This window comes from Nyctereutes procyonoides, unplaced genomic scaffold (genome assembly GCF_905146905.1).
Source record: "Nyctereutes procyonoides isolate TBG_1078 unplaced genomic scaffold, NYPRO_anot_genome, whole genome shotgun sequence".
Classification (NCBI taxonomy): Eukaryota; Metazoa; Chordata; class Mammalia; order Carnivora; family Canidae; genus Nyctereutes; species Nyctereutes procyonoides.
Window position 1 is genome coordinate 7,766,510 of NW_026575128.1, and position 24,901 is coordinate 7,791,410.

Sequence of the window (24,901 nt, forward strand, 5' to 3'; positions counted from 1 at the left end):
TTTCCCGAGGGACAAACCATCAGAGCTAGAGGTAGAGGAGGGTGCAGCCATGTGTCACAGGTGCAGGCCTTCCTGGATGTTGTCCCTGAAACCGAACCCAGCCACAGAGCACCCGGCCACCTCCAGGACTTTGGAAAGGACACCAGAATGCTCTAGAAGCAGAGCTGACTCTGGCTTCTCCCTCCCGGCAGCAACATGAGCAATCCTCGCCCTCACCCAGGGGATTTCTCCTCTTGTTCTCATCCCCACTCCTTGCCCGCATGTGAGGAGATCCTTAAGAGTTCAGGCTGTGGGGTGGACGTCCTTGAATTCCCGCTCTGCTGCGACTACAGGGCCTTCACACACGCTTAACTTCTCTGGCGTCTCGTCATCTGCAAAGCGATCGAAACAAGAGACCGGTGCCAGGTGCCGAGGGGGAAGAGCTTCGGATAGGAAAATGCCAGGTTCTCGGCACAGATGCCGACTATTGTTTATTACTAGTTATTAAAGTAAAAGCGGTAGCTTATGAGGGGTCCACTTGAAGTTAGGGAAAAGGCGGGCGCCTGGGTCGGTGGAGCATCTGCCCTTGGCTCAGGTCATGATCTCAAGTTCCTGGAATCGAGTCTCAAGTTGGGCCCCCTGCTGCTCCCCCTGCTTGTGCACATGCTGTCTCTCAAACAAATAAAATTTTTAAAAAAGATAAAGTTAGGGAAAAGGAGAGCCATAGTTGATGGAGGAAAAGAATCTGGCTGGCTTGGCAGTGGTGGCCCCAGGAAGGTAGCAAAAAAGTCAGCATGCGTTTGGCCTTTCACCTCCTGCTCTGGCTTCCCCACCAGGCTCATCGTGACAGGTGCCCCAAGAATTTCTGGAGAGGTTGTCTCAACTAGAAGCCTGGTGCTCTGCCCCTCCTCCCATAACTTCCATGCCAGGACATTGGTCCCCAATATGCATTCATTGAAGATTTATACAAGCGGATGGCTGAGATGATTTGAGGCAGCTTTCAGATTAAAAAGTAAAAATCATGGCATTGAAGAGTAAAGCAAGAACTGACTTCATCTAAAGAAAACAAAGAGTTGCTACTTTCAGGCACCTGAGCTGGTCAGAACGCACGGAGGTAATAAGGTAATAAAACTGGGTATCCCTATTTGTCAGCTAACACAAAAATGGAAACACATCAAAGGCAGAGTTTTTATTTTCTGACAGCAAAAAAACACACATCTTCATCTGTGGAGACAGAATGTTTCCTGGAAATAACCCCAAGCATGAATTTATCATGAGTCCTTGTAGAAAGGACACTGAGTGACATAGTGGGCAATATATTCAATTCTGTTTCCATAAAGACAGAAATGCCATTAAGTTGGTTAGTTTCTCACATCAGGGTTCTCTGAAGACATAAAGCATAACATTAAATCATAACTCAGAGAAGGCATTTCTTTAAGGAACTCAGATAATGAAGTCTACGGGAGACCCCTTTGGGACCATTCCACAAACATTAGCGAGTACCCAGTCAAGCATCTGTCTGTCCATCCATCCATCCATCCATCCATCCATCCATGTATCCATCCATCCATCCATCCATCCATCCACCCATCCATCCATCTGTCCATCCATTCATCTGTCTATCCATCCATCATCCATCCATCTATCCATCTGTCCATCCATCCATCCATCCATCCATTCATCCATCCATCCATCCACCCATCCATCCATTCATCTGTCCATCCATCATCCATCTATTCATCTGTCCATCCATCCATCCATCCATCCATTCATCTCTCTATCCATCCATCACCCATCCATCTGTCCATCCATTCATCTGTCCATCCACCCATCATCCATCCATCTGTCCATGCATTCATCCATCTGTCCATCCATCTATCCATCTGTCCATCCATTCATCCATCCATCCATCCGTCCAACCATCCATTCATCTGCCTATCCATCCATCCATCCATCCACCCATCCATTCATCCATTCATCCATCCATCTGTCCACCCATCTGTCCATCCATCCATCCATTCATCTGTCTATCCATCCATCACCCATCCATCTATCTGTCCATCCATCCATCATCCATCTATCCATCCATCCATTCATCCATCCATCCACCCATCCATTCATCCATCTGTCCATCCATCCATCCATCTATCCATCCATCCATCCATCCATCCATCCATCCATTCATCCATCTGTCCATCCATCCATCCATCCGTCTATCCATCCATCCATCCATCCATCCATTCATCTGTCTATCCATCCATCATCCATCCATCTATCCATCTGTCCATCCATCCATCTATCCATCCATCCATCCATCCATCTGTCTATCCATCCATCACCCATCCATCTGTCCATCTGTCCATCCATCCATCCATCCATCATCCATCCATCCATTCATCCATCCATCCATCCATCCACCCATCCATTCATCCATCTGTCCATCCGTCCATCCATCCATCCGTCTATCCATCCATCCATCCATCCATTCATCTGTCTATCCATCCGTCACCCATCCATCTGTCCATCCATTCATCTGTCCATCCGCCCATCATCCATCCATCTGTCCATCTATCCTGCAGAGCTCCACTGAATGCCCACTATGTAGCAGACCCTGTAGGTGGCACTGGTGAAGATCGCCTGCAAGAGCTGACACCTGGACTGAGTTCTGAAGGACAAACAGGAGGACACCAGACACAGCAGGAGGCAAGCACTCCAGGCCAGGGAGCCACAGCCACAAAGGCCCAAAGCACAGGAAAGAGAAAGCACGCCTTTCTCAAGAGCACAAGGGCATCTGAAAGGCTAGAGCATGAGGTGGGCGGGGGGAGTGGGGGATGGGGTGTAGTGGGGGGGCTAGAGGGGCAGGTAGGGGCAGATAATGGAGGCCCTTTTAGGAAGACTTTAGCAGGGAGCTTGGGTTTCACTCAGTAGGTCCTGGGGAAATGTCAGGGGAAGGTGGGGAAGCTGTGAAATGAGGGCAGAGCAGGGCGGGGGCACCTGTGACGTGGCTGCAGTAAGAAACTGGAAAGAAAGACTGCAAGACCTGGGAGATATTAAAGAGGCAGGACTTAGAGGACTTAGGGGCTGCCTGGGGGTGGGGGCCGAGCGAAGGTGTCCAGGGTGAGCTGCTCAGCTTTACAGCTCAGGAGCGCGCGGTGGTGCAGGCAGGAAGCAGAGGCGGGTGCACTGACTGGTTAGAGGCAGAGGGGTCCCAGTGTGAGCAAGCTGGGGCCTTGCACCCCTTGGGACATCCATGAGGACAGGATGCCACCCACCCCGCAGACACTAGGGGCTGAGACCTTTAGAAGGAGGTTCCCGCGGGAGCCAACTCCCAGTCCCGGGAGAGTAGGCTGGGGGGAGAAGTGGGCCCATTACAGAGCCTGAAGGGTGCAGAGGGAGGCCCCTGCCCCTTGGGCCCTGCTGCCAGTGTCCTGAGCGCACCAGCACCGTCTCCCTCCCAGCGCGCATCCACACTGCTTGCTTCCTGGGCCTGTCACCCTCAGCTGAGCCCGGGGAGCCCTCCTCCCTGCCACCACATGCTGTTTAATGGCTGTGGATCCCCCTCCCCAGTAAACTACCAAGCCCCCCTCTGCCCCCCCAGGGCAGGGCCTCCTGACAATGTCTCATTCTTCTTTGCTCCTTCTTTATTTGCTTCCTCAGCACCCAGGTGGAGCCTGGTGCGCAGAGAAGCACTGGAGATGGGGACAGTGAATGGGCGAGGAGTAAGGCCACAACCACTCCAGAAGGAAGCCCCACGCGGGGGGCTGTGGAAGGGCCCTGCCCGCCCCTGGGGCCTGCCCCCATCCTCCATGGGCTCAGGGCCGTTACCCAGCAGCTCCCACATCAGGGGCTGGCCCTGGTCTCTGATGGGTGGTGGTGTTCCTTCACACAGCCATTTGGGATCCAGGCTTCCTCCAGCCTGTGGCTGTGCCCCCCCCCCCCCGGGGACCCAGGCAATCGGTACCAGCCGGCAGCCGGAGGGGGCAAGGATGGGAGGATCCTATGGGATTAGCCTTGGAGCAGCGCACACCCCTTGTGCTCACACTCCTTTGGCGGGGGACACCGTCTCATGACTTCTTCACCCAATTACAAGGGGGCCTGGGAAATGTGGCCCCTTCTCAGTGACACTTAGCATTATTGACATTTTGGGCCAAGTTGGTGCTGGAGGTAGGGGGCAATCTACCCCCCGGGGCATCATAGGATGTTCAGCAGCATCCCTGGCTCTGCCCCCCAGATGCCCACACAACCTCCAGGCCAGACACCCCAAAGATCTCGCAGACATGCTCAACTGCCCCTCGGGGGGGCAATACTGCTCCTGGTTGAGAACAGTTGCTGCATCTGTGGACGGGGAAGCGTGCACTTTTGAGACCCGGCTAGCAGGCGGGCACTGCAGGGGACCCCCAGCGGGGGAGGGGGGCTAGGAACGACTCCCTGGGAGAGATGACATGGGCTGAGGGGTGTTGGAGGAGACAGGGGGCCCCTGCCCTGCGCGTGTGGCCGCTGAGCACAGAGGAGAAATCCCACCTGTTGCGCCACGGACGCGAGCGCTGTCCCTTTCCTTGGGTCACCGACAGATTTTTTCCATGAGAAATGTCAGAACGTGGGGCCCCAGCTCGGCCCCCGGCCCGCTCCCTTCTCCCTCCTGATCCCTGAGGCCACAGCCGCCCCCACCCTTCGTGCTGGGCTGCTGTCACCTTTCCGGGAGAAGTAGATGGTGTTGTCCCCACAGTGACAGCCTTGCTCTTGGGACGCCCTAACTTCTGTAGGGTCCTGCTCGAGCTAAAATCCCCATCTCCCCGGGGGCCAGGCTGTGCTTTGGAGCTCTCCCAGCCCTCGCTCTGGGGCCCTTCCCGTGGCCCCATCCACTCTTGCCCTCAGGGACGGCCTCCTGTCTGCCCCCTCCGCCCCCACCCCTGGGCCTCAGAAAGCTCCTTCATTTTCTCCTTGGGTCAGAAGGAAATGTGCAGACGGCCAGGCCCACAGCCCCTACTGCGGCGGAATTCTCCAGAGCATCAGGTCTTGTTTTCCTTCCCAAAGGAGCTCTGATCTTATCTGGACATCAGGCTTATCTTGCGAGTCCCTGTAGTGCACTGGGCTTTTTGTGCAACGTGATATTGTGGAGACACCCTGCCCTGCCCCGATGGCTGCCTGCAGCTCCAGGGAGAGTGGAAGGGGTGAGTGGGGGGCCGGCCCTAGGGGCTGGGCTGAGAGCCACACTTTCCTAGGCTGGGGGGGTAGCATCCCCGGGGCTCCCACCCGGCCCTCACCCTGCGGGTGTCCCCAAGGCTCCAGCTGTCCCTGTGCCCACAACACAGGACTGCTGGGGTCGCCTTCCAAGTGCGCTCCCTTTTCCCGCCATTCATTCCCACCCAGTCCCCACAGGGACGTCCGTGCACACACGCGCCAGGCTGTGCCCCTTTGGCTTCCACCTCCTGGAGATAAAAATCCACGTCTCTGGTATTCAGAGCCAGCCACCCTCCCAGAGTAGCTCCCGCTGACGCAGTCGTGCTGGGCTCGGCGCTACCACCCCGCTCTCTAAGTACATGTTCAGACCATCATGCCTGTGTTTTCTTTTCTCCTCTCCCACCTTCAAAAGTTCTTACTTCCTGTTGTGGGTTGACCTGTGTCTCTTTCCCCAAATGCATATGTGGAAGTCCTAACCCCCAGGACCTCAGAACGGGACCCTATTTGGGCACAGGGCTTTGAAGAGGCGATCAAGTCCAGATGAGATCAGGCCCTAATGCAATGACTGGCATCCTTCTAAGAAGAGGCGATGTGGCCACGGACGTGCACGGAGGGCGATGTGAAGGGACACAGAGGAGGCCGTGGACCAGCGAAGGCGGGGGGCCTCAGAAGGAGCCATGTGTCCATCAAGGTGTGGACACCTCGGTCTCCGACGTCAGGCCTCCAGGACGAGGAGAAAATGGATTTCTGTTGTTTAAGCCGCACCGTGCGGTACTTCGTCACGGCAGCCCCGGGAACCCACACACCTTGTGTTTCCCGCGGCCTAAGACTCAAAAGCAAACGCCTCACCACCCCCTGTGCCTCCCGGTGATCTGGTTCCTCTGCTCCCCTCTTCCCTCATCTCCTGGGTGCCCCCTCTTGATGCAGCCCCACACTCTGTCTCCTGTCCGTGTCCCTTTTCAGAACCCTGCTCATGACCCCTGTACCGAAAACCCCTTTCCCACCTCTCTGCAGGGCTGTGTTGCTTCATCCAGATCCCCACCCCAGAGAGGCCTGCCCAGGCCGCCTGTTTAGGTTACTCTGCTCCCCCCCCACCCGGTATTCTTTCTCAGAGCACCGTGAACTTTTCCTTCAGCATGTCCTTAGTTAGTAATGTTATATGCATTTATCTGTCACCTGCCTTCATCAGGCCAGGGACTGTTCACCTGGGTGTATGTTCCTTATTCAGCGCGGTGTCCAGTGTGTAATGATGCTCACTAAATATTTGTTGAGTAAATCTTCATCTTGCCAAAAATCTCTATCCAGGCCTCGGGGTCCAGCCAAAATCCTACTTCCTTCCTTAAGTGAGCCTTTCGATCCCCCTAGTCCAAACCAAGGTCTTGGTTTGTCTCTGTAGTGTGTCCCTTGTGTCACGGTGATCACCACTGCATACGTGTGTGTGTGTGTGTGTGTGTGTGTGTGTGTGTGTTGCGTGTGGGGCGCCCACCACTGCCCCACATCCTCCCACACTGGCCTGCACACCGTGGATCTCTGCATCGCCCACGGCAGAGGCTGGCACACGGCCCAGAGCCCGGGAGGCCTCAGTAGATGCGCGTGGACCCAAATAGATCACAGAGAGGCACCAACAGTGGAGGAGGAAGTAACCGGGGCCGTTTGCAGGGATGAAAAGTGCGCCCCTGCCCTCCAAGCCCCCGAAGAGGATGACAAACATTGCTTTTGCCAGGGGAGGTGCGGGGGCAAAGCTCAGCTGTGGGTTGCAGCCACTGGCGAAGTTCTGGGGCGAGGAAGGGTGGGGGCAGTGCAGTGGTCTGGAGCCCCAAACCCTAGAGCAGCCCAGACTCTCTCCTGGCCAGCTATGGGCTGCTGGGGCAGCCGGGCATTGGCCGGGCATCGCCAGCTCTTCTCTAGGGGGGGACCCAGCAGGCAGGGGAGGGGGCCCAAGCTTAGGGGCCAGGAGCCCCCCAAGGCTGTTGCCGGCTCACCGCAGGGCCAGTCCTCGTCCTCCCGGGGCTGCTGGGAAGGCCTGGCCAGCCTGGGCTGGCTGAGCCCCGTCTTTGGGGGGCCGGTACAATGGGGAGCGAGGAGGAGCCCCCTCCCCGCCGCCCTGGGGACATAAAGCAGGCCTTTCACTGGGTTGGTCTGGCTGCCTCGGGGCGTCTTGGCACCGGCAAGGGCGTCGGGAGGGGAGGGGCGGGCCGGGAGTGTGCAGGGGGTGGGGCCGGACTCGCAGGGAGCTGCCCCCGGGCCACCGGGCAGGCTCCCCAGCTGTGGGATGAGCTCATGCAGGGAAACCGGAACGAGTTGGGCTGGGGGATGGGCGGCAGGGGAGCGAGGCCGCGGCTCCCTTGCAAGTTTTCGCGGGGAGCGAGGACGAGCATCGCCCCCACCCCGCCCCGCGCCCCCTTGCAGGCCTGAAATCCTCAGGCCCCGCCCAAGTCCCCCAGACCCCCGGGCCCCCGACTCGCGGAGGTGCGCCCAGCTCTGCGCCCCGGGCAGAGCGGACCCCGCCCCCCTCCCCTCCCCTCCCCTCGCCCCCCGGGGCTCGCCCCTCCCCCCGGAGTCGGGCAGGCGGTGTAGACCGCGGAGGAGCCCGCGTGCCCAGCGGCGGCCCCGGGAACCCCAGCCCGAGGGGGGAGGCAGGGTGGGGGATGGGGTGGGGGATGGGGTGGGCCCGGGGGGCAGGCGGCCTGGGAGCAGCTCCCGCGCTGCTGGGGCCGCCGTGGGGGAGGGGGGAAGCGGCGGGGCCGCCCGGTGAATTTTGAGGATGGATCATACAAGTAACTCTTGCATCGTCCTTCCGGCACCCTCCCCTGCCCCACGCACCCCTCCCTCCTGCAGCCCGACTGTGTCTTAGGGTAGGGGTGGGGCGCGCCGAGCCCAATCACCGCCCCCCCCCCATTCTTCACCCAGGGCGTGAGCGCACACACCCTTCTCCCGGGATGGGGATGGGGATGGGGATGGGGATGGGGATGGGGGGGAGATGGGGATGGGGATGGGGTGTGGAAGGGGATGGGGTGGGGAAGGGGATGGGGTGGGGATGCAAATGGGGATGGGTTGGAGATGGGGATGGGGTGGGGATGGGCTGGAGATGGGGATGGGGAAGGGAATGGGGAAGGGGTGGGGAAGGAGATGGGATTGGGGTGGGGAAGGGGATGCAGATGGGGATGGGGTGGAAATGGGGATGGGGTGGGGTGGAGATGCGGATGGGGAAGGGGATAGGGATAGGGTGGGGATGGGGTGGGGATGAGGATGGGGTGGGGATGGGGATAGGGATAGGGTGGGGATGGAGATGGGGATGGGATAGGGATGGGGTGGGGATGGAGATGGGGATGGATATGGGGATGGGGTGGAGATGGGGATGGGGATGGGGTGGGGATGGAGATGGGGATGGGGTGGGGATGGAGATGGGGATGGGGTGGGGATGGGGACGCGGGGGGCAGGGGAGGCTGCCGTGAAGGGCGCTCCTGCACTTCCGCCTTGACCCCAGGATTGCAAGTTCAAAGCCGCCACCACCCTGATGAGCTCCCGAGAGAGCCGTGACTCGGGGAGCCGCGTCCTTCCCCGGTTACCTTCTCCCAGACAGTATTGCAATTTGCAAACGTGGGAGAGGCGTGTGCGCGCGTGTGAGTGTGAGTGCGTGTGCGTCCGTGTCCCCGTGTGTCTGTGCGCGCCCGTGTGCACGGGGAGGGGGGGCGCGCGTATTAACGGGCGATCTTGGAAACGGAAGCGAGAGGACTGAACTTAAAAGAAACTGGTCCCTCGTAAAACCAACGGGGATAAACAACCGCTCCGCTGTGCTCTGCGGCTCGTCTGGGGGCGGAGGTGGCGCCGGAGAGGACCCCCCACCCCTCCCGGCAGCGCCTCCTCGGCTGCGCCTCCACCCCCGGCGTTTGGAGCGGCGGGGAAGCGGCTCCGGAGTGATTAATCCGGGGATAATTCACCCCCCCGCCCCCCGGCGCGAACCCCGCGAAGCGGGATTGGAGCGAGTCATTTCCGAGAGCGCGGCGCGCCTCTCCCCGGCCGGCGGACACTTGGTTCATTCCAGCCGCAGCAGCTCGGGGCTCCCGCGGACCCGGGCTCCGCTCCCGAGCACCGACGCTCCCCAGCTCTCCTGACCTCCTTTCTCCTCGGCGGCGAGCGGAGCCTCCCCCGCGCCCCGGCCGCGCCATGCCGCGCTCGCGGGCTCGGGAGCTGGGGCGCTGCGGCGGCCGCCCCGCGGGGATGTGGGCGCCCCCGCCGCCGCCCCCGCCGCCGCCGCTGCTGCTGCTGCTGGGCTGGGGGCTGCTCGGCGCCTCGGCCGCCGCGGGTGAGTCCCCGCCGCGCCCCGCCCGCGCCCCCCGCGCGCCTCCGCCCGCGCCCCCCGCGCCCTCGCCGCCCCCCCTGCCCCAGCCGCAACTTGGCCGGATCCGGGCGCCGCGGGGGCCTGCGAGACACGCGGCCCTGCCCGCGGCCGGGGGCGCCGGGACCGTGGCTCCGGCCCCCCCCCCCGCGGGTGCCAGGCTTTTCCGCGGTAAACTTTCCTGGAGCCCCCCCTCCCCCGCCGCCTCCCATTCGGGGGGCGCCCGGCCTGGGGGCGCAGAGCCGCGGCGCACCCCCACTCCCCGTGTCCGCGGCGGCGGGGTCGGCCCTCCGTGCCCGCGCCCATCTGCTCGCGGAGGGAGCCCGCGCCCCGGCCCCTCCCCGCGCGCCCCCTCCGCAGGGCGCGGGGCCCGAAGGGGGGGTCAAGGGGGGCGCGCGCCCTGCTGGGGGGCCATGGGGGACGCACGGCCTCGGGGATCCGGGCGGGGGGCGCACGGCCTGCGGAGGGTCGGGGGGGCGCACGCCCTGGGGGGGTCAGAAGCGTGCGCCCTGCGGGGAGTCAAGGGGGCGCGCGCCCTGGGGTGGCCAAGGGGACGCACGCCGTGCTGGGGAGTCAGGGGGGCGCACGCCCTGCTAGGGGGGCTGGGGGGCGCACGGCCTGCGGGGAGTCAGGGGGGCGCACGCCCTGCTAGGGGGCTGGGGGGCGCACGGCCTGCGAGGAGTCAGGGGAGCGTACAGCCTGCGGGGGGGCCAGGGGGTGCGAGCCCTAGGGGGGGTCAGAGGGGCGCACAGCCTGCGGGGGGCCAGGGGATTGTGCGCCCTGAGGGTGCCAGGGAGGCGCACGCCCTGGAGGGGGTCAGGGGGACGCGCGCCCTGCGGGGGTCGGTGTGGGGGGGTCGGGGAGGCGGGGGCCTGGCGCCCTTTCCCGCGCCCTGCTGCAGCGGGTGCGGCGGGACCTGCTCCCCAGACCGGGAGGGGGGCGCCCCGGAACTTGGCGGCGAGCGGCGGCAGACCGGGACGCGGGGACCCAGGCCGGGTGGGGGCCGCTGGCCGCGCCGGTGCCCTTCCTCGCTCCCGTGGCGCCCCTCTCAAGCTCAGCCCAGCCGCCGCCTGGAAAGTTCCGCCACCCGGGTGGGGACGGGTCCAACAGGGGACGCCTGGGGCTGCATTTCCCTTCCACCGGGAGGCTGACACTGTGGGGGGGGGGGCGGGGGAGAAAACCCCAAACACCTGCTGCCAGGCCTGGACTTCGGGCTGGATCCGTGGAGGGGGTGGTTATGTTTTGTATTTTTTTGTTTTTTAAACCACCGACTGGAGCTCTGGAGGCTTGGCCTCTGCCACTACACACCCCGGGCGCTCTTCTTGGAAAGCGCACCCCTTCCCCGGAGCCTGGCCACCCTCTGTGGGTGCCAGCCTGCTGTGAGCCGAGCCCCGCAGACCTGGGCCGGCTCCCTGGCGGGGACGTGGGCGCTGCGGAGCGGGGAGGGCGCCCCAGCCAGCCTCCGTTCCCATCCCGACTTGACAGGACTTTCTTGGTTCTCCTAAGAGTCATAGCCGCCGACACCCAGAGAGGGGCGCCCGCAGCTCGCTGGCCTCCGAGCGTTGGCCTCGCGCACACCCACACCCACTGGGTGGCTGCGCTGCTCGCCACCAGTCGCAGGTCACCCAGACTTGCCGCCCGGGCGGTGGGGGGATGGCAGGTGGGACGGGGACCGTCAGGGCTCCCCCTGGTCGTCCAGGTGTGGCCCGTGCTCTGGCTCAGCCCATACAGACCGGCTGCGCTGTGACCCAGCTGTTTTTCGGGCTAGATCTGTCACTCTGTCCCCTGGGCACGTCATGCCCCCGGGGAATGAAAAAGACCGGCTCACTGGAGCTTGCACACTGCTGGGCGGAGCTGGAATCCTGCCCCGTAGACGTCCACTGGCCTCCAGCTCTGTGGTCAGTGGAGCAGTTGGCAGCGGCGGTGGGGGGGCCGTGAATGGCGTGGGGGAGGGGGCGCGGGCTCCCTGGCAGGCCCGCTCGGCTTCCAGGGCTTGGCCTTTTAAGCCTTTCCCGCATGTAGATGTGCCGCTTGGCCTTGCAAGTGGCAGAGGTTTGGAAATGGACTTGGTGACAGATGATCGCGGGGTTCAGCACTCTAGACAGAGGCACGTTCATTTTGTGTTCTCTTTACACGGTCGACTTTAAAAGACGCTCAGGGCCATGCTGTCTCCCCTCCTTGGACCAGTGATGACCAAATAAGAGGAAGAAGGGATGGGAAAGGGGGAGCCTCCTCACTGCCCTTTCCCTGGGACCCCAACCCTTCAGTGTGGGCCCCGCCTCCCACCTGCCCCTGGCTCTGGCCTCCACAGACACCTCCCATCAGTCACCTCCTCTACTAACGGTGACTCAGTCTGTCTCCCTCCTTCTGGGTCCCCTTGGCCACAAACAGCCTCCTCTTCACTCTAAAACCAGCCGAATGGCCTTGACCTTCGAGCCACCGCCCTGTCTGTTTGCCTTTACAAGCTTCTTCCAAAGGGCCCACCGCTCACTTGCTCCTGGTGGCTCCCTGCAGGCGGCCTTCTGTCCCCAGGACTGGATCTCTCTAGGAAGGATCCCCAGGGACCGTCCTGATTGTCGAGTTTGTGTCTACCTTCCTCTCCCTCTCTGCAACTTGGAACCACTTGGGGTTGCCCCTTTCCCAAAGTCTCCCTCTGGCCTCGGGATGCTGTGCTTTGCTGGTTTCTCTCCTACCTCTTGGCTGTTCCTTCCCAGCCTCTGGTAGTAGCACTTCTTCCCCTCCTGCAGCCTCCTATTCCTCGTGGCTTTCCTCACTTCCTGTCACCACTTAGTGGGTGAGCTCATCCGGGCCCATCCCTTCCACCACCACACTCTGAAGCTTCCAGACAGATGTCTCCTGCCAAGACGCTTCTCCTGATATATCTATTGGCTCCCCTAGACAGCCCGTATATCCAGCGGATTCTTGGATATCTTCACCTAGATGGTTCCCTTCCAAAGCAAACTCATTAGCTCCTTTCCTGAGCTCCAGTATTCCCCGTGTAGGCTGGTGGTTCCCCCAGTTACCCAGCCCAGAAGCCTTCACGTTGCGCCTTCAACGCTTCCCTGTCGGGGGGCCGTCCAGCGCATGCCCTCCGTGGTTATGACACATCGCCACTCTTCTCAGGGTTCAGAGGCACGGGCGGCACTGGTGTGCCTCCCACGTGCTTACTGGGTAATGCAAAATTAAAAGCAATATCGACCTGTAGATATAAGGAATTCCAGCAAAGTTCTGATGTTTCCTGTGCTAACCACGTCATTGCTTTTTTTTTTTTAAAGAAATCAAATACCAAATTATGACTTGTTTTTAATTCTCCCTGCTTTGCTTGCTTCGGGAGAAGTGCTTGTTTCTAGAAGTCTCTTGCAGACTGGAGCACTGACCGTACCCGGGGTTCCATTACGGGACTAATTGGATTATATTTAAGGGATTTATTTCTTTGCCTCACGTGCTGAACTGTGAGCTTCCTGAAGACAGGGACAGTGCGACTGTATGTCTCCAGGTATCCCCAGCACCCGGCTCAGGACCTAGCATAGAATTAAGCCCTGATGGTTGGTTGTTAAATCAGTGAATGGTTTTTAAACGCATATATTTTATTCTTGGGTGGTTTTCCAGGGGCTGATAAGGCAGAATGAAGAGTTTTAGCAGTCAGGACAGCCAGAGGCAACAAACACGCCTGGTCCCCGGTTGCTCCCCCCCAGAAGTAAATGTCACAGATGGGTAGGCTGGCTCCTCAGCTTTCAGAACCGATGCACAAGCCTCTAGATACAGCTCTTCCCCACGCCCCCAAAGGAAAGGTATTTAAGTGCCTGGTCACCAGTGTATGATTTGAATTTTCATTTGCAATCGAGCTGCAAGTGTATGGTTTTCAAGAAAGAAGCTGACCAACGCTGACGGTATTGACCTTGTCTCAGGCTGGCAGGTGAGGCTGGAATCATGTGCAAGGGGACAGGAGAACCAGATCGCAGGCTCTTAGATGGCAGGATATGGGTTTGTCCAGAAGAGTCCAGCAGGTGGCTTGGGCAGCACCACCTTGAAGCGTGCATGTGACCCGCTTCCGCCTCCTCATCATTTTCCTGCCTGCAGGGTTGAGGGAGTCGGACTGCCCAGCAGAGCCAGATGTTCCTTGTGGAGAACTGGTCCATCTGCAGATCCCTCCGAGGCTCCGGTTCCTCGCTTGGGCAAGGGGCAAGTCATTCCTGTGTTGGGGGAAGGACTAGAATCGGAGCTGCACCTGACGGCCCAGCCGCCGTGCCCTTGTAGTGGGAGCTGGGGCTGCAGCAGGACCCCTGAGGGTAGAGGACTCGGCCCCCAGGTGCCCCCGAGGCACCCAGGGGAGTGACACGAATGGGCGGTGGGGTCACTGAGTCCCCACCATGTGCCGGCACCGTCCCAAGCCCTTGGTCCTATTAACCATTATCCTCCCCATTTTGTACGGGAAGAATTAGGCTCCGGGAAGCTACGTAAGTGGACACACAAGTCAATGGCCAAGGCAGGGCTCGAGCCAGTTTGTCCAACTCCAGATCCTTTACTCGTAACCGCACTGTTGTCTGACTTCTAAGGGGACCTGGCTGGTGTCACACCCTGGGAATCCTCTGCCCAGGCTGCCTGCCCTCTCCGCCCCCGGGCTGCTCCCCCTCCAAGTGATGCTGCGCTGCTGTTGGTCCTTGAGCCCAGGACCCCAGACTTCAGCGCCTCGAGCGACTGTGCTCCGTGCATCTTCGCTCTGCTCTGCTGGTCCCAAACACCCGTCCCGATCCAAGTGCCCCAGTGGGCTCTCCTGCTGGTCCCCTGAGCTGCTGCAAGAGACTTTTCTCTCTGTTCTTCCCTTTGAAAGTGCACCCCTAAGTACCTGGCCCAACCCTGTCAACCCCGTCACTCCCCTTTGCACAGGGGGGAAGGGGGAGGGTCTTCTTGCCCTCCCCCTGCAGGTTGCACAACCTGCAGGTTGCACTCCCCTCCCTGGGGAGTGGCCCCTTGAGAGCCGGGTATGGCCTCCCAACCTCTCCCCGCCGCCTGCCGCAGAGATGTTCCACAACAACGGGGAAACATCTGGGTGAACCTGAACGTGGGGGGTTATTCCAGAGTCCTTGGGTTCACCGGCTTCGACCAGAAGACCCTGGCTCTCCCGTGGCCCCACAGAAAGCCCAGGGTAGTAGGCTCTGCAAAAATGTGCAGTTTTCTCAGCTTGAAAACGGTGATGAGGTTCTTCGAGCTCCTTCCTGGCTCTTGGAAGTTAAGGGAGACAAAGGCGACTCATTGGGTTTCTTTCCGGGCTCTTGAGAGCTCGGTTCCCTGGACTGTCTTTGCATAGGCCCCCTTTAAAGATGACATCCTGGCCTTTTTCCTCCGCTCCCACTCACCTACACGTTTAACTGTTAGATGTTTGGGGGAGACCCTTTGGCTTTTCCCAGGTGGCTTCAGGTCGCCTGAAGAATGGTCTCACCCTGTGTGCGACCATGGATGAGAACTTTGACAAAGCAGGGCACGGGAGGGAGGGAACATAAGGGAAGACCGTGGCTTGGGATTGGAGAAATGGAATCGTTTGAGATGGACTCAGACTAAGTAGGAAGGAGTGAGCTGGGGTAGGATCAGGAGCCTCTGGGGGGTATTGGGATGGGATAGATCGATGGATTGGGGTGGTGGAATGGAAGGGAATAGGGTTGAGTGAAATACAATGGTTGGGGTGGGATTGAGAGGGCGGGAGATAGAGCGTTCGGGGGGATCGACTGGTGAGATGGGGTAGGAATGAGTCAGAATGGATTGGGTTGGAATGGGGTGGGACGGGATGGGTGGAGTTTGGGTGGGGTGAAATGGGAAAGTTGGGGTTTGGTGGAGTGGCAGTGAATGTGTGCTGGTGGGATGCGGTGAGGTGGGGCTGAGTTGGAACGTGTTGGGACAGTTTGAGTTGGGTGGATGCATGGGATACTGGGACATGCGAAGTTTACAGGCAATCATGGCAGGAGCCCCGTGGAGCCCAGTGCAAGAGGAGGGCACCGTGTCCTCCCTAAAGTGGGCGGGGTGGCTGTACCCACAACAGACAACCTCCTCAGTGGCGCAGGGCTTCATCTCCACGGCGCCCCTCTTCTGGGGCGTCTCCCCACTGGGAACTGCCTTTTACTCCCCACCTACTTTGTTTCTGTAAAACGTCAGGACGTTTATAAACTGAACCGATGTCTATGAGGATGCCCATCCTACTCTTGATAGTCTTGACTATAAGGAACTTCTATGATGCCAGAAATAAGGTATATATGGTCAAATTACTGACAGCACCAAGATAACCCTTAGGAATTCATTTGAGCATTCCCCTGGGGTCTGGAGCCGAGCACAGGGGCCCCGCATCGCACAATTAGCCAATTTCTAATTTATACTCAATTAAGTGCAATTATAATCCAGGGACCTCAAAACTTGATGTGTCCACCTTCTGGGTTCTCAGGCTGGAAATCACCTAAATTCCATTACGAAGCAGCCACATCTATTGAATGGAAGCGAGTGAATGTGACGGATTCGGGTTGAAAGGGAGGGAGAAGAGACCTTGGAAAGGCTCCCAGGGGCGTCCGTGGGATGCGCAGGTGTGGGAGGGCAGACTCAGCTGCGGGCAGGGGGGCTGCTGGGCGCCCCGCTCTCGCCTACACCTGCTGACCCTCGCCGGCTCCTCCCTGCGGCTTCTGGGACGGGGGTTGAGCGTGGAGAGAGGCCGAGAGATTGGGTGAGGCTTGTGTGGGCTTCCGGCACATTCCTTGGCAATGGGAAGGAGGTGAGACTGTGGGATGATTCATTTTCAGTCCCCGAGAAAGAGTCCCAAGCCTGAAAACAGCCCCTCCGGCGGGGCCCTGGGGGCCCTGCCCTGCTGGCCCTTGTCATCCGAGCAGCCCCGGGCGGGCTGAACCCGCGGGGACAGGGATGTTCCTCTGTGTGATGCCGGCCTTGATGTCTGGCGTGGGGGACAGGCGACGAGTCGCCTCTGCAACCTCCGTGAGCGTGAGCATTTCCTCTTCCTTACCTGTCACATCCTGTTGCCCACCGGGGCTACGTCCTGCTGGACTCCGAAGCTTTTGAGTGAACAAAACAAACGACAAGGGCCTGGAGATTCCAGGGCGGGCCACCAGGCTCAGCCCTGTCCAGCAGGAGGCCCTGTGCAGTGGCCCAGCTGGCTCGGCTCTCCAGGGGCGCAGAGCCCACTGTCCCTGGAGGCCACCCACGTCCAGAGGGGGTGTGTGAAGAAGGCTGGGTTTGCTGGGTGGCCCAGCCTCTTCGGTCACCGTCCGATGGCCTGCGTGGCTGCTCAGGGGAAGTCGGCAGGGAGGGCACGAGCGGTCGTCCTGAGACTGCCTGTTGGTTGCCCAGGCCTCTCCCTCACTAGCACATTCATCCGGGGGACAAGCTCTGCATTGAGGCCTTTTAACTCTAGCGAGATGAACATTCCTTCTGTTCCAGGGCCCCCGGGACTCACGTCTCCTCTGACATTTTGTTCCAGGGAACACGGAAAGAGGAAAATGTTAGAGACGGAGCTTTCCCGAGTCACGTGGAAAAACACAGGTGTTTTTAATTTGGTGCCTTCTTTTTTTTTTAATTTAAATTCAACCTGCCAATATTTTATTGGCCTTTTTGTTTGCTTTGAGCTCAGGTACACAGCATTGAATTGATCCCACCCCTCAGACCACGATACCCTGGGCTCCTCGGTTGGTGCAAGGCTCCTCTCTGGTTTCATTTTACATGTTTTCGTCCCCTTTATCTTCAATCCTAAAGCATGACTGCATCCCTCCGTCCACGCCCACTCTGCCGAGGCTGATAGACGTCCTAAATATGCCCGGATCCTTATAATACTTATAGGGCTGTTTGTGCGTATGATTCACTTTTTATTTACATAGATGATGGGGAGCTACACGTTTCGTGCAGTTTCTTCCTGACTCAACGCTGCATTTGAAAGGTCTGGCCCCGCTCCTGTTTGTCTGGTTTGTCGTTTCTCGCGACTGTGCTGCCCAGAGTGTCGCATCCATCACATTCCAGGGAGTCCCGCCCCTAACCCCCCCCCCGCCCCGGGGAGAGACTCCAGCTCCTGGCCACACGTGAAACTCTGAAGAACACCCTCATTCATGCTTTTTGGGGCCCCGCGTGAGAGTGACAGGGGGCTCACCTAAAAGGGGGAATTAGGATCCTTAAGTTAATAGGTTAATTTTCTGTGTTCTGCTGTGGTGTTTTCCCGAATGGCAGAGTCAGAGCCCAGGTCCCCCAAGAGCGTACGAGGGTTTCCATCTCCCCATGTCATCACCAGTACCTGGTATTATCCATCTTTCTAATCTTTGCCATTATGGTGAGATTCAAGTGCCATCTCATTGTTTTCATTTGCATTTCTCTGATTCTTGGTCAGTTCGGGGGGGTCCTTTATATGCTTGTTAGGAGTCTGAGCTTCTCTCTTTGCAAATCTTCTATTATCCTTTGCCTGCCTGCCTTTAAATAGGGCTTCTTGTGTTGATTTAGGACCACTTCCGGTCAGCCTGCAGAAGCTCTCTCTACAGTTCAGGTATTATTACCCTCTGTCGACTTTAGAGCTTACAAGTAACTTCTCCCAGTCTTTCATCCATCTGTGTTGTTTATGGCGTTTTTCTTTGGACGGAAACACTTCAGGTTATTTGGTCGGATCTATCAGTGGTTTTTGTTTTTTGTTTTTTTTAAAGATTTATTTATGAGAGAGAGAGAGAGAGAAAGAGAGAGAGGCAGAGACACAGGCAGAGGGGGAAGCAGGCTCCATGCAGGGAGCCCGACGCGGGACTCGATCCCGGGACTCCAGGATCGCGCCCTGGGCCAAAGGCAGGCGCCAAACCCCTGAGCCACCCAGGGATCTCCGGATCTATCAGTGTTTTGCAGAAAGGCAGATGTTGAGACACATGGGGACGCTGGTGAGCCGGGGCAATGCCGGTTCCCAGGCCCCTCCCACCAGGTCCACGTGCTCGTAGGACCTGCTCTCTGTATGGAGGGCTCTGAGCATTTCCAGAGCCTTCCTGTCCATACGGGGCTCCTGGATCTTGCAAAAGGTCCATTTTCTGGCTCAAAGCCCTGTGCTTTCTGAAGGTGTCAGCTAAAGTAGGATTTACTGAATGCCTTCCACGCTTAGAGGGTGTGAGGGTTTCCTGGGCGCTTCAGCAAGGCTCTAGAGGGTCTGCTGCACCCGAGCTCTTGGATGCTCTGGGCATGTAGGCAAACTTCACGAATGAGCCTACAAAAGAGAGGCTATGACAAACATGCTCATAGCCACATTTATTCAGTTTCCAAAAAGTAGAAGCAACGCAAGGGTCCGTCAGCAGATGAGTGGATAAACCGGATGTGGTATAGACTCACTCAGTGGAATATTATTCAGCCTCAAAAAGCAAGGAAATTGCAGGACGCCTGGGTGGCTCAGTGGTTAAGCACCTGCCTTCAGCCCAGGGTGTGACCCCGGGGTCTCGGGATCGAGTCCCGCGTCAGGCTCCCTGCATGGAGCCTGCTTCTCCCTCTGCCGTGTCTCTGCCTCTCTCTCTGGGTCTCTCATGAATAAATAAATAAAATATTAAAAAAAAAAAGCATGGAGATTGTACTCACTGCAGCATGAATGGCCCTTAAAGACATTACACGAAGTGAAGTCAGCCCGTCACAGAAGGACCAATACTGCAGGATTCCACTTGGACGAGATACAGAGTTAGTCTGTAGAGACGGAACGTCGGAGGGGGTTGTGGGGGCCGAGGGGGCCGGGAGAGTGTTTAGAGGGTACGGAGTTTTGGGTTTGCGAGATGAGGGGTCCTGGAGGAGGTGTAGGGACGCCACCCAGCTGTGCCCAAGGGGGTCAACATGGTAACCGCTCTGCTACATGCATTTTGCCAGAGGTAGTCAAAACACTAGGTCTGGGAGGGCTCCTGGAGCAGGTCGTGCAGGGTGGAGGGCGAGGAGCAGGTGAAGAGGTTCCAGGGAGGCACGGCCTGGGCGCCCCGAGAGCTCTTGGCGGAGGGGAGCAAGGCGGGGAGTCTGAAAGAGGTTCCGCGTGTGTCCCCCCCCCCCCACGCCCATTTCCCACCTTCCGGAGGCCAGGAGTCCCTGAACCCTGGGCTGCTAATCCCGCCTCCGTGACAGCAGCACCTCGTGTCCACTCACACATCCGCTGGCCGTTTCACTCCCGCGGCCTCCCCCTCTCCCCAGGGGTGAGCCCCTGGGTGCCCTGGATCTGGGGCAGGCGGCCGGGGAGGCCGGGGGCCTGTGCTGAGGCTGCAAGTGGCCAGTTGCGCGCCAGTTGCGCGCAGGGGCCTTGGTTTGCCTTCCGCTCCAGCGGCACCACTGTCTGTGTCCTTTTGGGAACTCTGGGCCCCAGGGGGAGAGCTGGGTGTCCTCTCCCTAAACCTGGTGCTCCTGGAAGTCAGCGGTTTGCTGTTGAGGACAGTGGAGGGAGGTGGGGCTCCTCCCCCAGACCTCACGGCTGGGCTGGTCTGATTCGGGCCTTATGGGGCAGCAGGTTTAGTCCCTGCAGAGAGTCCCGGGCCCTCCCTCCCTCCCTCCCTCCCTGGGTCCTCTGTGCTAGAGCCGCAGGTGCAGCCTGCACCCCTACAAGTTCCGATGATGATGATGATGATGATGCATGTGAGGTTCCTCTGCAAACTTCTCAGGCAAACAGCTCCCCAGGTCTTAGGCCTTCAACCACCCAGGCCTGCTCACCTTGCTATGCCCCGGCTTTTGAGGGGCCCCCGGGATCCAGTAGAGGAAGCCAGGAACTGAGGCTGTTATAGGAATTCTGGTCCCTTAGCCCCAAGGTCCTTGGTCCCACTGCACTGAGGGATGAAGGGGTGACCCGATGAAGAGTGGTAGGCAGCTGTGAGCGATCCCGAGAGTAAAGGGGGCCTCGATGGGGTTGCCCTCGGGGTTTCTAAGTGCAGGGGTTTTTGTGAGCCCTTTGGCAGAACTATCCTGAGTGTGGGCCCCCCGTGCCCGGGCTGCTAAGATGTGCCAGTGGGGCTTTGGGCCTGCACCTGTCTGCCCACTGGGTCATTGTTCATGTGTTGATGGTCTTTTGGGCTGACGTTTGGACACTAAGGCCCTCTGCTGAGCTAGGGCCGCCCCCCAACCCCCCGACCCCCCCGGGGGGGCCCCCATCCCGCTCCCCCCAGGAGAGTGAGAGGGCTGGGACCTGGATTCCTTGGCCCCACTCTGGGTGCTTCCTCCAGAAGCCCGGCCTCCCCCCTGGGCCCTGACCCCACCCACTGACCCTGCCTTAGCCTGCCTACAGGCCAAGAGGGACCCGTGTTTTATGGGTAATTGTTTTGTCTCGGGATGTTTTGCAAAGGTCACTTTTGCAGGAGCTGCAGGAAAGAATGCTAGTGCGGATTTGTCTTAGCTGCCCGGTTGGTCTCCTGGTTGGGGGACTCTGGCCCCCACTGCCCACTGCCTGAGCGCTTGTCCATCGAGTCCCAGGGCTGCTCCCAGCCCCGCCCCCACAGGTAGCCGGGTTCCTGCTGTGGGATTAGAGGAGGCAGGAAGCCCTGCAGCAGGCATTTCCCTCCCCAAACTGCTCAACCCACTGAACAAAGGGCCAGTGGGTGAGGGTTGGCCTGGCAGCCTGGAGCTCCTGAGCTGGGCAGCCTTCTCCTCCCCCTGCCCCCCCCCCCCCGCCTGCACCCCGGTTTGTCAGATGAGAAGCCAGGGCGCTCAGGGGAGGCTTATCCTCCACTCCCTCTGTGTACTAATTCCCATTATTCCAGATTTAATACTCACCAAAGGGCAGGCGCAAAGCGCCGAGATGCCATTTTGCTCAGGCCTTGGTGGGAGGCTGCTGGCAGTTCAGAGAGCGGGGCCGTGGGCAGGTCACGGGTGGGGGCAGCGCCCGGGGGGGGGGCGGAGGCTGGGGTTCGGGTGCAGTCACTGTGGGCTTCTGGAGGAAGCACTGAGTGGGGCCACACAGTCCAGGTCCCAGCCCTCTCAGCTTCCTGGCTGGGGCAGGACTCTGTCCTCAGGGAGGTGGCCCCGGCTCAGCGGAGCGACTCTCGGAGCCTCCCCCATCCCCGTGAGGGGCCCAGAACTCAGCACGGAGACGGAGGCCAAGGGCCAGTAAACGAAGACTCTGGGAGGCCCGGGGTGGTGTTCGTTTGTGGGGTCGGGACCATTAAATCAGTCCTGGGAGGAGACTGGCTCATGATCAGGGGAGCCTGGGAGGCAGCAGGCCCTTGGTGTCCCGGGTGTGGTCCAAGGCCCGGCCAGGAAGCTTCTGAGATGTGCAGCCTCTTAGGCCTCGCCGTCCACCTACGGAATCGGGAGCGCCTTTTAATGAGATCCAGGTGATTCCTGAGCCCGAGACGCTGAGAAGCTCTAGGGGACGCGCTTTCTCAGCGCGGACTTTGGAGGAAGTCCAGCACCGCAGCCCTGGCGCTCCTCGGGCCTCGGTGCCTTTGCATTCAGAAGAGGAGGCAAAGCCTGACCCCCGGGGATGCCTGCACGGGCCTTCATCTGCAAAAGGGGCCTGGCTCTGGGCACACAGCCCTCCTGCCCCTGTGCCCCCCCCAAGTCCACGCCCCACAGGCCCCGTTTGGGTTGCTTTACTGGCCCTCCAGTGCCCTCAGCCCTGAGGGCAGCGCCTGGAGCACCGCAGACGCTCAGTCCACATTTGTCCAGCGACCGAATGCGCATCGCGTGCTTATCAGAAAAAAACTAAACACCCTGGAAGCTACTTTCTATTATTTTTTAAAAAAGGTTTTTATTTATGTATTTGACGGAGAATGGGCAGTGGGGAGGGGCAGAGAGAGACAGTAGACTCTTGCTGAGTGGGCAGCCCGACGCAGGGCTCGATCCCAGGACCCCGGGATGGTGGTTGGAGCCGAGGGCAGATGCTTCACCGACTGAGCCCCCGGGCGCCCCTGGAAATGGCTTTTGCAGCAGCAAAGACGCAGCGAGGTCTTCGTTTCCGGGTTGCGTTGCTGCTTCGGCCTAGGCAGATCCTCCAGGTGAAGGGCCGCGGGGAGGCTGTGGCCAGGCGCAGTGGCCGTTGTTGACGCGGGGCAGGGGGACGGTCTGTCTGCATCAGCCTGCGTCTCAGGAAGGTTGTGTCGTTGCTGTTGGTAGAATTGAATGGTTTCAGGGACATCTGGGCGGCTCAGTGGGTGAGCACCTGCCTTGGGTCCAGGGCGTGACCCCGGGGTCCCGGGATCAAGTCCCGCATCGGGCTCCCTGCGTGGAGCCTGCTTCTCCCTCTGCCTGTGTCTCTGCCTCTCTCACAAATAAATAAATAAAATCTTTTTTTAAAAAAGAATTAAATAGTTTTGAGAAGTGTTCACCGTTAACGCTTTGTAGTAAAAATGAACTGCAGGGTCGTAGGATCAGGGTCGGCTAGGGTGGTGGGGACCCACTGTGTGTCTGACACCCTCAGCGTCCCCGGGTCTCAGCCTGGGGCCCCGGAAGTTCACCTGACCCACCTTACTCCGGCCCTTCCTCTCCGTCCCACACCTGCTGCCTGGGCCACTCAGTGCACGCCCAGGGGTGGGGGGTAGGGGGATCCGTCCTGGGCTCTGTGCCTCTTTGAACCATTGGCTCCATCCGGAGTCACTGTCACCGCTGGGGCCGCCTGGCCCATGCGCTGTCCTGAGCAGCCGTGTTTCCCCCTTGTCATCGAAGGAAACCTCACGGCCGACTTGGGGGGAGCGCCCCCGGCCCTGTGCGGCTGTCCTCGGCCTTCCTGCTCCCCACGGGCCCCTAAACGCGCTTTGCTTTCATCTTAAGCGTCTAAACAACACCCTTCCCTGGCTCTTCACCCTGAGGGCTGTCACCATCTCCCACGGGGAGGGTGTCTGCTGGCCCATTTCTCGGCGCCTGTCACCTGGCTCCCACCTGCCCCGCTCAGGCCCAGTGCGTCAGCCCACGGTGCCCCTTGGCCTCCTCCTCCCCAGGTCTCGGTGTCCGTCAGGCACAGCTGCCCTGACCCTCCGTCTGTGCCTCCCCTGTTCGGCAGCTGACGCCCACCAGGACCCCCTCCCTGCCTGAGGTGGCTCTCACGCCCTCTGCCCGCAGCCCTCCTCCTGCCCATTCCACATCTCCTCCTCCTGTGTTGCCGCGCACACTCTACCCAGGGGTGGTGGGCCCTGCCTCGCACACGCGGGAATCCAGACCCAGCAGCACGCACCTGCGCCGACGGGCCCGCCCCTCCCCGCCCCCAGCAGCCCTGCATGCTCACCAGCCCCTGCTCCTGGGCGTCCCGCCCCTGCAAACGGCCACGCTCCCCATGGACCGTCCTAAGCTGGACATCCAGGGATCACCTTAGGTTCTCCCCGCACGGTCTGATCTTGTGGATTCCGCCTCCCACGGGGCTCCCGGGCCACCCGCGGGACAAGGCCAGTGCGACCTCACTGAGGGCGACCGACGAGTTGCGGCCCAGGCGTGCTCGGCATGTGTCTGGCCTGGGCCGTTTCCACGGGGGACAGGCGCTGCTCCTGTTAGGTCTCTGTGATCCTGACAGTAGCTCCCAGACCCTCTCGGGGCTGCCTTTGAAGAGCCGTGGGGGTCCGGGAAGCCCAGGCGGGGAGCACCCACCTTGTCCGGGTCCCGCTCTGCACCCTCCCCCCCCACACCTCCCGCTCAAGCTTGCAACGAAGTGCGCAGAAGACAGGAGGGGTCAAAGGGAGAAACGGGGGTGTCAGCCTCGCGACCGGGACGCTGGGGGGACGAGGTGGCTTCGGGAATGTGGCCGCTGATGGGCGAGGTCTGCTGGCCTGTGGAAGGCTCCAGGGGACAGGAGATGCCAGCCAGCCTTGGAAGCTCCTCCAAGCCCCTGTCCAGATGCAGAGACGTTACTGAGACATTGGTCCTCTGGCTGCTTATCTCCGTGGCACATTTAAATAAGAAAATAAATTGCTCATTTCTCTTTTCCCTTCCCTGTCCCCTGGAAGAGTAAACAGAGAATGAGCTTCATCCAGGTGAATTGTCAGGAAACGGGGCTGCTGTTTAAAATGCCTCCGCTCTGGGGTCAGTCCCGCTTCTCCTTGGTTGGCTCCTTGATAGGAAGTGATGTCAGGTGACGGCCGGCACCGCACGTTTGCTCTGCAGACGAAGGCTCAGAACTGGGTGGAAGAGGAGCACGTGCGGGTGAGAGAGGAAGGCGGTGGTGGTGCCAGGACCCTTCCCTTCTTTCCTCCTCCTCCTGCCTTCCACCCCTTCCTTCCTTCCTCGCAGACACTCAACCATCCACGCATCCGTTCACCCCGGCTGTACTGAGTCCGTACTTTGTGCTGCGCCCTGTGTGGGGTTCTGGGGTTTAGCTGTGTCTCCCCACTCCACCCCTAAGCTTCCGTTCTTCCTAATGCATCATCCTCAGGGTGATCTTTTATTTTACTTTTTTTTTTTTAAAGATTTTATTTATTTATTTATTTATCTATTTATTTATTTATTTATTTATTTAGAGCAGGG